A 14451-nucleotide genomic window follows, 5' to 3' on the forward strand; every position below is an offset into this window, starting at 1 on the left:
AAAAGTTGGAGAAACTGGGCATGTTAATAATTAGCAGGACCGGGACTCAGGATGCAGCAGAAAGCTGTTAAATTTTCATTGCCCTCTAAGAAAAACAGACGGCATCGCCAGTGACTGTTGGCAGTGCCATGTTATTTGGGGGACTTCGGGAAAATTGTCCACAGATTGTCTTCAGGAGGCTGAAGAAGGAGGTGGGGGTGGGGGGAGGATGGCTGGCACTGCCCTGAGTTCCAGCTTCCCTGAGGAGGATTCAGAGTCTTAAGCCAAACACGTTTGGTTGCTGATTTTGAAGAGTATGGTAGGCAGAGCTGCAGCCCTGAGCAGGGTGAAGAACACAGCATGGGAACTGCCTAAAGGAAAAGAACATGTAAGGATCTTGCCTCTCCCGAGGAGTTAAGATGCATTTGTGCTACAAAAAGCATGCATATATACGTGGCTTTGGGGACGGGTTTTATGAAGGACAGATTACATGTAATGAAATTGTATTTGTGCATGCCGGTACAGTTTTGTCTACCCCCCGATTTTAACCAGACTTCAGAAGGCACTGTCTGCAGCTGATGTTATATAATTGATGCGGTTCACCATCAGTTAATTTATAATGTGCCTTTGGAGTAAAAGGAACTTCCGTCTGTTACTTCAGACAAACCCAAGGTGTAGATGGGTGAGGGTTGCTGAGTGTTTGCCCTGGTCTGGCTCCAGATGTGTGAGCTCAGCTGTTGCCTGTCACTTAGGTGACAACTGGCCTTTTCCCACTAAGCCTTTGCTGTCTCCATTATCCTCAGTGAAGTGTCAATGTTCAGCCGCCTTCTATTATCAGAGTGGACTCTAGCCCCTTGGGAGGTGGCAGCCTTGTTTCACCATCCCCAACAATATGTCTGTTTTCAGACTCTAGGAAGGAAAAAAAAAATCCCATGACAGCAAGATAGATACATTTTGAATTGAGCACCAACTTAATCCAAAGATTCTGCTTTAATCAAGACAGCTCTGGAAGGATGACGCAATATTTGTCAAGCCTTTTTCTTTGGAACAATATTTACTCCCACTAGGGGATTTTAAACTTAAACAGCAGCCATTTATCTTGCTGTCTGGTGGGGCCCGGTTCAGTTTGCCTCCATGTGGTCCTAGCTTAGGTGGCTGGGCCGGGCCTGGGACAGGAATCTGTCATTGTAGCCCAGCTGGAGCCTGAAGAAAACAAAATACAGCACCTGCTGGTACCAGGAGGTTCCTAAATGCCATCAACTGGCGAGTCAGGAAACACAGAAGGAGATATTTTACAAGCTCTTCCAGAAATGTTTATACAAAGGATTTAAAGGTTAACAATGCATGTGTTCTACATATTAATACTAAAAGGTGCTAGAAATGAATGGACGTTACCCACAGTTGAAAGTTAGCACACTTGCTGATGAACTTGAAAATCTCTCTTTTAATAAACCATGGCTAACAATAGTGACTTCTTCTTGTGAATCAGTGTGGGAGGGAGGGAGAGAGGGCAAAAGGACTGGATGGGACATAGGGGTAGCTATATTGACGTGAGAGAATAGATTTTGTAAATTAATTTTCAATCCTTAATTTGGTACTAATTGGTGATTTATCACTGAGGGAGCCTGTTGGTTCACAGATTTTTAAAAGAAAAGTGATGTATTTTACTCAAGTGACAGATTCAATCAGTTCTGCCAGCAATACCACTGAACCCTTAATTAAAAGTTTATCATGTTTTTAAAATCAAGGTCCATGGAACCGCCACTTTTCTCTATAATAAAGGAGGTTGTAATGAGTCAGCTTGGGTCACCCAAATAAAAGCTAATATCAGCTGGAGGAAAAAAAAGACCCTTATAGGGTTAATAGCTAAACTATTAAGTTTAGAGTCAGATATGGGTAAAAGTCTGGTTATTCCTAATGTCCTCTGCTATGATAACTGTGAAAAGACACAAAAGAAAAAAGGTGACAAGTTAAAATTTCTTAAGTTAGAATTTTAAAAAGTAAGCTGAAATCTAAGTTTTAAAAAGTGACACTGTAAGATAATTTCTCTAAAACCGTTTATAATTACTTGAAAACCAAATACAAATACTTGAGTATTATGAGTGACTTTTCATAATACTCGTGAGATAGAACAAGAATTTTTAAAATGATTCTCCAGTAATTAAGTAACTATTTTAGTGATATAGTTTGGGTTGTCCATATTACAGGAAACAATTTTCAGAAAAGATTATTCTAGTTAACTACTGTTAATTTTCCCATTAAAGTAGTTTCTGAAGAGTAAATTTTTCCTTTTAAAGAAGGAAAGTAATTTTGAAAATCAAAGTGATTCTCATCTGTGCATAGAAATGGTAAAGATGCCAGTAGAAAAGGGTATACTCCTTGCCCTTGGGAAAAAAAATAGCTCTCTCTCTTTTTCTCCCTCCAGGTTACCTAAAATAATGTTAATTGTTTAACTCTTATTCATGTGAGAATATTCAGATTGCTTAAATGCAGGTCCAATTATTTCACAATAAAGAGGAATTAGGAGAGTAAATGAGGTATATTTCTTAGATGGTTGGTTGGTTGGTTGTTTGGTGTTTTGAGGGACCACTCCTGCTTTGTCTTCTGGTCACAGAATAAAGCAGTACCGTATTACACACTAATGTCTTTAGAAGGTCGTGTTAGCAGACGGGCTGGGAGAGGGAAGTACAGTAGTCCTGGTGCCAAGTCCTGCCTTGATGCAGTTCCTCGAAACCTCAGGCGGTATGTGGAGCCAGAGCCAAGTGCCAGGACCCAGCCGGCCCCCCTTCTGGACTCTTCCGTCTCTGGATGCACACAAGCCTAGCACCTCAGCGCCGCCAGCAACCAATAGCCAACCTTCCTGTCTGTGGCCGTGCACAACTGAAGGCGCGGAGGTTAACTAAGTGTGTGTTGGTGGAAGAACGTTCTGGAACAGTGGAAAAGGCCTGGCCCGAAATGGCACACGGGGGTCCACCTCACTCTCCATTTCGCTCACTCTCCTCTCTCCTGAAGGAGGGATGGTGCGAAGAGACAGGCTTTACAAGATGGAGCACGCTGATGTCATGACACTCCTGGCGCAGAGACACGACAGAATAATCGGAGCCCTCTCCCGTGTGCCAGAATGACACGATTTTTCCAAGAACCGTTCCTGAGCCAGTGGTCCACTGGCTCTATTTCCAGTCCCCGGGGGGCGGGAGGGGGGGCGGGTACAAACCTCTCAAACAGAATGCAGTAATTCTTCCTGTGTCTCTGTTTTGTGCGCTTGCTTAGACTAAACTCTAAATGCATTTTGGTCACTTTTGAATGGACCTCTCTGGAACAAGAACGATTGCCCAGCCTGAACTGATTAGACCTCTCCAGATTCATTTCCGTATGAAGAGAGATTTTAAATGTAAAATAAAAATACCAGCAAGACAGAAGCCAGTGTAAACATTTTAAAACTTAGAGCTGTAAACTAGCGGGCAACTGTCATTCCCCTTTACTTAACTTTTTCCTTCCTGTCCATAACTTCGTCTGAAGCGATCCTAAAAAACAACTGCCCGGTTCGACTGCAGTTGCATTTTTTCTCACTGGTAGATTTGTCCTAAAGTCTTGGGAGAGAAGCCTTTCATTTCGAGTGGATTACACTTCAGAAGAAAAAAAAAAAGTGCGGGCTGTGTTATTTCAGTTGTTCAAGTACTAAAGTCATGTACTCCTTTCTAAGAGTTTTGTCCCGACTGCTGATTTATAGCACCCACCAGCTTTTGCTTTGTGTACGCTTCTCTCTGTTTCCTTCTTGTCTCATTGGGCCTCTGGAAAGAAAGAGTTGTCAATAATACAGTGAAAATATTGTAGTCAGATGTGGCCTTAAGGAGACCCCTGGGTGCAGCGTGCTCTCCCTCAGCTGCCCTGCTTTTATCTGCAGTGCAGATCCCACAGCTTACAATTATGGTCTTTGACTTTGGTAACAATTCTGTTTGAAATGTTTCCAATTACACACAATATTGGCGGCATGTAGCAGCTGCATGCCAAAAAGCATTTCCAAGTGTGTTCCAAGAATCAGGCTGTGATTGCTTTTAATTTAAATAAAGGCTATTTGGTTTCCTGGGAAGCTTTTTATAACCACCTTCTCTCCCCCACCCCATTTTTGTCACCTTTTAAAAAAAGTCTGAGATAAGGTAGCCACCACTTAATGTGATACAGTATTGGCCCTGGTTTTCTAGGATGGCCCTTGGCTTTGTGCAAGCATGAGGACTGTTCAGTAAAGGAAAACGTAAAGAAACATTGTACAGCAGTTTGGATTTCCCCAAAGAAGAAAAGAAGGAAAGGTTATCTGATCACATATTGTAAGTAGCCAACGTTTTCGAATTTTTCCCCCTCCTTCTTTAGGGATCTGTCGTTATAATTATCAATTTAGGTCACTGAAGATTATTGGGTACAGTGTCTTTCGTTCAACTTCTTCTACTTTTCTTTTTGTCAGCCCATGAACATACGTTAAAGACACATTGAAAAGGTAGAGAAAGTTCAATAAGAATATTCTTAAAACAGTGGGCATAGGGTGGGGGGCGGGGCAGGGAGGGAACCATGGAAATAATTTCACCATTCTACAGCAACCAAACCTGCCAGATCGCCCACTCTGTGGGCTTGAAATCTCTGAACACTGAAACCTTTTAAAACAGTAGTGGCTTAAATCTTTTAATAGCTACCAGATATACTTGACTTATTAAATCTGAAAATAAGAAAATATACACTTTCAGGATTTAGAGTGAAGGGATTAGTTGCAAGACTGGGGGGTTCTGTTTCCAGGATGGTTTGTTGGCCCATTTGAAACATAACACCTAGAGCTAGAGGGTATCCAATAGCTGAGGTGCTAAGATGGTCCCAATTAGGGTGTTTTCACATAGGCTCTTTCAATCCTGGCAAACACATCCTATAGAATATAGTGCTTCTTTGGGTTGAACAGTAGTTGACTTGCATAAATGCCAACATCTCTTCTGGCATTTTTGGAAATCTTCCATCATGTAATAAATAGTGCTGTGTAATCCAAATTTGTAAATGCCATGTTTCATGTAGCCCCTGTAGAGACAGCTGAAATTAACCCAGGCTGCCAGGGATCCTTGAGATCCTGGAGGTTAAGTTACTGCCTGCATCCAGTGTCCCACCACTAATGAATGATGGTGGGGGGCTTTGACCAAAGCTAGGAGAGGGTGCGAGGTGAGCCTTAGTGTAAGAAGCACCTACCAACCGACACTTAGACTTGTCCTTTCTCCTTGAAAACTCTTTCAATTAAGCAAACCTTCTCAGAGGACGTTTATTCAACTCAAGGTAGAATGAGATTTATGTTGCTTTCCCAGCTGAGCACCCCAGCCTGCCAGATACTCAGCCCACCCAGGTCCATTGCTATAGTGACAAAACCCACTATAGTAACTATGGTTGAAGTAGAAAGTCTATTAAAACCCATTTCTATATTGGCCAGCTCCTCTGCCCTCATTGCAGTGCAGCCTTCTGGATACACACACACACACACACACACACACACACACACACACACACACTCATACACAACATTCTTTTAATCTAATAATAGTAAACTGATTTAGACCATGTTATAGTTTCACGAGAGGCATTTGTACTTGTTTCTTTTTTGTCTTTTATCTCAGTGATAAGTAAATAGTATGGTATTCTTCTGAAGAAACTCATAACTTGTTAACTGTAATTGATGTTTCCAGCTCTGTTATTTACATGCTTGAATAATCTATGTTCCTTCGTTAGGATCTGAAAAAGACCTAGATAGCATGGCATTTTGTTTTGCTTTAAAATATCTCTGCCTTGAAATAGAGACACAGATGTAGAGAACAAACGTATGGATGCCAAGGGGGGAAAGTGGAGAAGGGAGGGAGGTGATGGGATGAAATGGGAGTTTGGGATTGACATATATACACTAATATGTATAAAATAGATAACTAATTTTTAAAAAGACCTAAAAATAAATAAATAAAATATCTCTGCCAAACAATTTCAGGAACTGTTAGATTTTATGTAAGAAGACTCCTTAGTGCTCTAGTGTTGAAATACTTGTTATAATGTGTGTCAAAAGGAGACAGCATTTTAAATTCTTCCGTGACTATGTAATTAATAAGTATGTTCAGTGCTTGAAGTATGTGCATGTTACATAATTTTTAGAAAGAGATAAAGTTAGCTCTGAAGTGCATTAGAGCATCACAGATGTTTCTTGTAAGAAAATTCATATGCTTCTTAGGAATTTTGAACTCCTTTCTGATGCTTAGCTTTTGTTCCTTGCAAGGATCATATGAATAATTTCATTGAGTTGCTTCAGTTCTTATTTACACAAGCCTTGGGAAGGGAGCTGAAGTGATAAATAACTTGCCCCCTCACCTAGTTCTGAAATGCTTTAGCCTTTTATGTTTTTGTGAATGTGAAGGGAGGGAATAAAATATACAGAGAAGATGTTTGTGTTTAACTAACTTAATCATATAAGTTCCCTTTGTGGGTCTTCTATAAGCTTAAACAGCTTGTCAGGCTAATAGCCAAAAACATGTCCTCAAGTACTGCCAAACGTGTTAAAAGCAGACCAAGCTTTCTTCATATTGAGGTATTGGAAACATATTTTTTTTTAACCTTCTGAATTTTAGGAATAAACCAGAAAAAATCACTCTCTTCTTCTCCTTACCCACAAAAGCCAAAATTATTATTCAGTGCAGTGCTGAAATGAGAAACTGATAGGAATAATGATATTTGTGTGGGAGAGTTTTAAACTGGCTTGACTTGGCTGTTTAAGCAGGGAGCAACCAGGTTACAGTGGTACATGATGGGTCTTTGTTTTTTATGTGTTCATGTTGCCTGTACACACTAGCTTTTTTTACTTTGGTTCAGTAACTTTTGGTCAAGTACTTGTCCATTTATCCTGTTTCTTCTTGAGCAGAGATTCAAGAACAGACAGTGGTGATGCAATATAATAGTACAGAAAAAGTAAGTTTTTCTACCATCATTTTCTGAAAATCAGAAAATTTGGACTGTAGTATAATAGCTGTGTGATTTCTAGTCAGCCACTCAGCCTTTCTGGGCCTCAGTTCCTCATATATAAAGTAAGGGAATTAGGCCAGGTCAGTGCATGTTAACCAAAGATTTGAACCGTAAACACCTATGGAGCTTTTTCAAAATGCAAATACACAGAGATTTTTAAGGCAGCAGGTTTGGGGTGGGGTCTTGCACATTTAACTTGAAAAAGCTCTTCAAGTAATTTGATACACAGCTGTGGTTAAGAGCCACTAAATTAGATGATCTCTAAGATTTCCTTCCAGTTCTAAAATTTTATGTTTCTAATCCTACTAGACTGAACATTTTTCCTTCCTTCCTTCCTTTCTGTTTTGTTCATTTGTTCATTCATTCTTAACAGCTACGTTCATTCCTAATGTTGCTGTCAAAATATAGACATCATTTTAACTCAGTTCTGGGAAGATCTATGTTCTGCTCCTGTGAGTAGATGGTAATTGATATAAGGGAGGAACCACATTAGTTCACCATTTCATACCCAACGCCTAACACAGTGCCTGGCACATAGTGGACACTCAACAACAGAGAGCCCCAAAACTCAGGAATCTTTGAAAATGTGATGTTAGTTATTTTAGAATAATATGGTCGACATTCTGTAGTATACACAGAAGTATAAATATAATGCTGTACACATGAAACATATAACGTTATAAGCCAATACTACCTCAATAAAAGATAAATTAAAAATGAAATAAAGTAAAATAATACGCTCAATATGTTTTTTGTCAGCCTTCAGGTACCTTTCAGGTAAAGTGCCTCCAAGTTTAAAACAATGGATGTAATTGTTCATCTGAAAGATAACATAATAAATACATTATTTCCCTTATGTTTCCAGACTTTTGGGATACTCTATAGTGTACTGACTGTAGTTTTTCTGAGATTAACAATTGGCCTCATTGCTTTAAATGTGGAGTTACATCACCTGAAAAGGTATCTGGAGGTTGACAAAAAAGATACTAAGCATATTACTTGAAAGTGCAATTAATGTACTATGAAAAACAGATTATCCTATGAAAACCATGTGTCTTATGTTTCCTTATCTCTTGGGCTCCTGCATTTGTTGAATGAATGATTGTTCAGTTTTCTGCCATGACCTATGTGTGTCAGTTTAAGAAGTATAACCCAACCAAATCACTATAAAGGTTTCAGAGCTTATCTGACAAATGTACAACTTTATTACAATTTTAAGTCTTATTTTAAAATATTTTAAATTACAAAGATCAAACTTCTTAAATCGATTGCTAATTATAATTGTTTTTTATAGCCAGCAATTGTGTTGGATCCTTTTACAGACATGATTCCACATCATATATTTCATAACATATAAAGTGCTTTTAAAGTGTCCATATCCACAGTGCATGTGTGTATACACAGATATATGTATATGTACACACATATGTATATTGTTCTAGATACGATAAATCAGAAAATCTCAATAAAATATGAGAAGCACACTCTGTTTTTCTCATAACTATGATGCATCTGAAAGTTTTATTATCAAGGGTAGGAAGATTCTTGGTTGCATAGTTTTGTGCAAATTGATTAAAAGAGTTTGTTGCTCATTTTGTTTCTCTGCTCTTCAGTCTTTGAAAAATTGGGTTATTTCCTATCATTATCCATTATTACCATTACTGTAGAACATAGACTAAATAAAAATAACTTAAACCAATCAGTATAACTGCTGGCTGTGTCTGCATAATAGGAACAAAAGGAGACATTTGATACTTACCTAGTTTACTTGATTTTTTTGTTGTTATTGTATGTTGCTGTTCTTGAGAGGAGAGAGGGTGTTGTTTTGTTTTTAATTAAAAGAACTTTAAAAATTCACCTTTCTAAAACCTGGATAACTGTCCAGTTTCCTCTGAACTTTTTCACTGTGAAGGCAGCGTGAGCTCTTTTTTCCTACACCCACTGCCAAATCAACTAATCAGGGCCTCAGAGTGGACATTGACACCTGAGTTATCTGCTTGGGTTGTTTGTACAACGCAACAGGAAAGCTCTCTCTTAGTCATGATGTGAAGGGATACTACTGTGAGGCATTTTAGTCAGGAAAGAGATTAAGTAGTCGCTAAACAGGGTTTCAGGATCATTGGAGAGAAATTGAGGGCTGGTCCAAAGTATGGTATAAGCCTTATTATTTGTAGGTTTCACTTTCCTGAAGTTTCACAGCTAATCTTGTTTGTTCTGGACTTCAAGCTAATATAAAAGCACACGTGTTAGTTTTTCCAAGTGGGAAGATGGCTCACTCCATCCCTTCAGGTCTTGGCTCAAAAGGCATCTGATATCAGGGAAGCCCTCCCTGATCACCTTACATGAAACACCAGTGCCCCTGCCTTCCCAGCCACCAGTTAGCACTCCCAAAACCCCTTAACCTGCTTCACTTTTCTCCATAGCACTTACCACTCCTGGACAGATATCTACTTATTGTAGCTGTTTGTTCCAGGAAGAAATCTCTATGCTGTCTTGTATATGGCTTTATGCCCATTCTTAGAGTAGTGCCTGGCACATAGTAGGGCACTACTTAATAAATACCTGCAGAATGAATGACTGCAAATATTTGGGGAGCTTCGAATTGGAACACCCCTCTCTGATCTAATAATATGTATAATAATGTGTATAAGCTAGTTAGAGGGTTTTGCTCTTACATTCTCATTCTCATAATAGAATCATAAAGTTAGCAAATGGCCACTCTCATTTTACAGGGTAGGCATTTGTGGACCATTTTAATGTTATATATAAAGTAAAAACGGAAACCAGGACTTCCCTGGTGGCACAGTGGTTAAGAATACGCCTGCCAATGCAGGGGACACAGTTGGAGCCCCAGTCCAGGAAGATCCCGCATGTTGTGGAGCAACTAAGCCTGTGCGCCACAACTACTGAGCCTGCACTCTAGAGCCCGCAAGCCACAACTGCTGAGCCCACGTGCCACAACTACTGAAGCCCGCGTGGCTAGAGCCCGTGCTCTGCAACAAGAGAAGCCACCGCAATGAGAAGCCCGCGCACCGCAATGAAGAGTAGCCCCCCGCTCGCCGCAACTAGAGAAAGCACGCGCGCAGCAACAAAGACCCAATGCAGCCAAAAATAAATTAAAAAAAAAAAAGAAAAATCTATATGTCATAAAATAACCCTTAAAAAAAACAAAAAAACAAAACAGAGACCTGACTGCTGTTTTTATCTGAGAGAAAATCTCCAAAACAGAGTCTTTTGGTGTATTTGGCTGGGGGCGGGGCAGCTACAGTGGAGTTTCTGAGCTGTTTCCTCCCTTATCTGAGTAAAGCCAGAGAAATCTTATGGAGTATGAGGAAAGAAACTGATCAAATACCCCTCCTCCCTTCTCTCCACCACAAAGTGCTCAATGATATGTAATCTTATAGTGAATGGAGGCCATATTAATAGAAGTAAGACCAAATATTTGTGAGCTATGTGACTTCCCACTTCATAATGCACCCATGCTGTTCTGTAACCTTAAAAAAAAAAGGTAGTATCTTCTGACAGACTTTTATGTTAAAATAAGGATGATGGACTATCTTTCACTCAAGAAATCCTAACTTAAATTCCAGAGGTGAAAAGCTAATCCTCTAAGTGATTTCAGCCAGCTCAGTAGGAAACCTGGTTGCTTGAAATTATTATTTTAATGTCTCAGGTTCCAGGGCTAAATTGGCCGTGAGTCAGCTTTCCTGTTAAGGAGCTGTGCCAATGTATTTGTCCAGAAATTATCATGTTTTAACTCAGGGGTTCTTTATTACTAATATGGCTAATACCTCCGAAGTACACAAAGCAATTTCAGATTCATCTCATTTACCTTCACTGCATCTTGGTGTAGAGGTCTAACCAAGGTTATCCCCAATTTACTGATGGAGAAGCTGCCTGTTCATTCAAGATGCACCTTCCTAAGGAGCTTTGGTTTGATGACTCCTAAATAAATTAGTAGTTCAATTTTTCTAGAGAAGGAAACAAAAGAAAGAGGAAAAATAAGCAAGCACTTACAATCTATCTAAAGTAGTTTGATGAAGTTTTATTGTTTTGTAAACATGGCTGTGTTTATATTTGTTCTATATTAAATGCTTTTAGATAATTATAGCCTCCACTACTACTAACTTACATGTAATCTTGGACAAGTCACTTAATTTTTTGGACTTCTTACCCACTTTGTGCCTCAATTTCCCAAATGATAAGTGAGAGGCCTGATGACATTTTAGGCTCAAAATTTCCTTGATTCTAAAATACTAGACTTCCCTTTGGAGGCTAAAACTTTAGGGGAATAGTTAACAAATGAGAGCTAATATTGTTATTATTATTAATTTTCATCATTACCTAAGTCCCTGACTAGAATTATTTAACAATCTACTCAAAATTATTCATGTTAACCAGGTGCAACTTTTAAAAATGGTCTCTTTATTCATGATTCAGTGTGGCCAATTCAAAATTCAACAGTAGCTGTGTTTTAAAGACCTAAGAGAATGTACACTTCCCCTTACCAAAAGTCTGGTTTAATAAGTTACATTATAATTTAATATGAGGAGCTAAAAAAATGCAGTAATATTCAGAGCAAATTAGGAATCTGATGTAGTTACAACAATGGCATAGTTATATTCATACTAAAAGCTACAAACGTGAGTACTGTGTTTATACATGGGAAATATGGAAAATTTATAAAGTAAGACTCAAAGTAGTATGTTCACTTACTTATGTAATCAATAGTGATTATAATTTTGTTTAAAATGTGTGTGTCCATTGACCAAATTGGAATTAATTGGGGGAGGTTTAGAGAGGGTTTGCTGGAAAATAAAAGTAGCCCAGCATCCATTTTAGTTACATTCTTAATATTTTTTAAACCATAATAATATTCTTATCTCCCCCCACCCTCCCAATAAAAGCTGGTATAAATATGCAGTCAGTGGTGAAACTCTTTCTGTATTAATCTTAAATAATACATGTTGGCCTGTGTCACCATACCTACTGGCCTGGCTGTTCCATTTTTGTAGCAAAAATCATTTTTGTGATTAATTAAATCACTAACTTTTACGCAGATTCTCAGGCCCTTGGATCTTATTCACATTCTAATTAGGCTGAGCCTGAAGTTACAGCCGCCCACTGGGAAGTAGGGTACTACTTATATCTATGAAGATGGAGTTCGTGAGTTGCTCCGATGAACAACTCAATGAGCCGTGGCCCCGATCCCAGCAGATTTGCAAGTGACTATAAGTGCTGTTCCAATAGGAAGTACTATAGAAATGTGACATTAATAATCACCAGTTTGAATCTGGGTCGCTTCAGCCATGACTCAGAGATCAAACACTATCAGATGGTAATGAGTGTGTGAAAGTGCTGCAAGAAGGCATTCCATCTCTTAATGACACCTTTGTGGGCCTTCTCAGCAGAAGGTTAGAGGGAGGCATAGAAATAAAGTCGCATCTGCTCCTTGGTCTGGAGGCCAGCCCTCCAGGTTACAGTTGGCATACTTTTGCAGAGATGTTTTAGGGACAGCTCACAGTAGTTTCTGTTGTTCTAGCTCCTTAAATGGGTATACAGAACCTTTCATCTTCTGCCTCATTTCCTGACCGTTTATTCCCTTCAAAGTGATGGTAACTATTTTGCATATTCTCTACCGCCTTTTCTCTCCTCTGAAAGGTAAGAAGAAATTGCACTTACAAACACATGTTAACCATTTAATGTTAAACTTCCCATTTTTATTTCAGGTTGGGGGCACCATTTTCACTTCAGCACACCCTCATTGAGTCCTATGGTTTGCCAGGCACTGTGCTAGGCTCTGGGAATACAAACATCGAATAAGAATGGTTCCTGTCTTTAAAATTTCACCATTTTGTAGGGAAGGAAGGCATTTAAGCACTTGTGAAATACTGTGGTAGAGGCAGGAATAGAAATGTACTAGATATAGTAGTGGCACAAAGCCAAAAGTGGAAGTCATTTGTTCTGTGTGAAATGTTAAGGAAGGCTCCAGAGAGGAGGATATGGTTGAGATGGGTCTTGACGACTGAACAGGAGTTGACCAAGCCATTAGAATTGGACAATGACTCAGGTTGGAGAGAAGGCAAAGTGTGTGCAAAGGCAGGAAACATGAGACAAGCATGATGCTCAGTGAATTGCAGATCTTTCTATCTGGCTCTAAGATTAATTATACTCTTAGTCATGGACTTATTGTCACCTTTATAAAACTTCAGTTTCAATCAGAAGTAAGAGATGAGTTTTGACAACTTTAATTGTGAGCCTGTCTTTCTTCTCTGTAATTGACTTTAAGCTTCTGAATAAGGGCTCTCTCTTCTCCTTAAATGTTGCATTAACCTGGCCAACCCACCAGGTATTTATTTACACTTGTGTCTTTTCATTGTTATGTTGGTACAATCTAAATTTATTTACTCTTCAGTTTCACTGCCAGGTTTCAATTTCAGACTCAAGTGTTTAGACAACATTATATAATGTGTTGCACTTTTATGACATCTGCTTTAGTACTGTAAGTGCTTTCCATGAAAGCTAATGGTTGGGACAAAAAAGAGCCTAAATGTCACCAAGTGGCCACCAGATGTGTTTTATTGTGTTCGTATCTCTGTTTTGTTTTCATAAAAACTTTTTCTTAGTCTAAAAAACCTTAGCAAGCAGAAATAGCAGACAGTAGACTTGTAGGAGATGAACTATTTTCTTCATTTCCTGATTGTTATTTCTTGATCTCCTGTTTCAAAAACTATGATTCAGCTGAAAAAAATCCATAACAGTATAATTTAGAAGACTGTACTTTTTAAAAGCAAATTACGTTACGTTTGTTTTTCAAAGGTAAGTTCACTTCTTAGGCTGGAAGGCCTGCTGTGTTTCAATATGTGGTTCTTCAGTGTAGTGAGATTAAAATTGTGATTTAACATCTTCCAGAATTTCTGCCATCTGATTGTTCACTGAGCAATCAGTATGTTTTCAGGCAGTCTGGCGTGTGATAAATATTTTGTAGCATATGTGGGTGAACATGCCAATCGCAAAGGGCTTTACAAGCTTTAATTAATTTTCACAACAACCAGATGCACTCTGCTTTATTCATGAGAAGTCCGCAGACAGTGGAGTTCAGAGTGTTGCCCAGATTCGTCTAGCAAAGTGGTTTACGAACTTTTTTTGGATAGCTGAACACTTTTCTCAAACACAAGATAATCTGGAACTCCAGCACGTCCAGTAGAAACCGCTTTTGTTGGGAGGGAGAAAGGGAGTTAGTGATAGGGCTGCCAGGTTTGTCAAGATAAGAAAACCACACAAGATGCCCAGTTGATTTGAATTTCAGGTAAACAATTAAGAATATTTAGTATAAGTGTGTCTCAAATATTGCATGTCCGTAAAAAAATGATTGATGGTTTGTCTGAAATTCAGACTTAACCGTGCATCCTGTATGTTACCTGGCAACTCAAAGTTCCTGTTTATAGC

The 14451-nt window shown here is 38.9% G+C and overlaps 1 protein-coding gene across 2 annotated transcripts in view; it reads left to right on the top strand.

The window, feature by feature from the left end:
• Positions 1 to 14451, top strand: part of PRICKLE1 (prickle planar cell polarity protein 1) — a 107476-nt gene that overhangs the window by 775 nt on the left and 92250 nt on the right. Inside the window, exon 2 of one of the 2 annotated variants that reach the window (XM_060166515.1) lies at positions 4182 to 4304. The exons of the other annotated variant lie outside the window; for it this stretch is intronic. The gene's annotated coding sequence lies outside the window, so the exon portion shown is untranslated. The remainder of the gene's footprint in view (positions 1 to 4181; positions 4305 to 14451) is intronic. 2 annotated transcript variants of the gene reach the window in all.

The sequence above is a fragment of the Lagenorhynchus albirostris genome, chromosome 11 (genome assembly GCF_949774975.1).
Source record: "Lagenorhynchus albirostris chromosome 11, mLagAlb1.1, whole genome shotgun sequence".
In the NCBI taxonomy this organism is placed as follows: Eukaryota; Metazoa; Chordata; class Mammalia; order Artiodactyla; family Delphinidae; genus Lagenorhynchus; species Lagenorhynchus albirostris.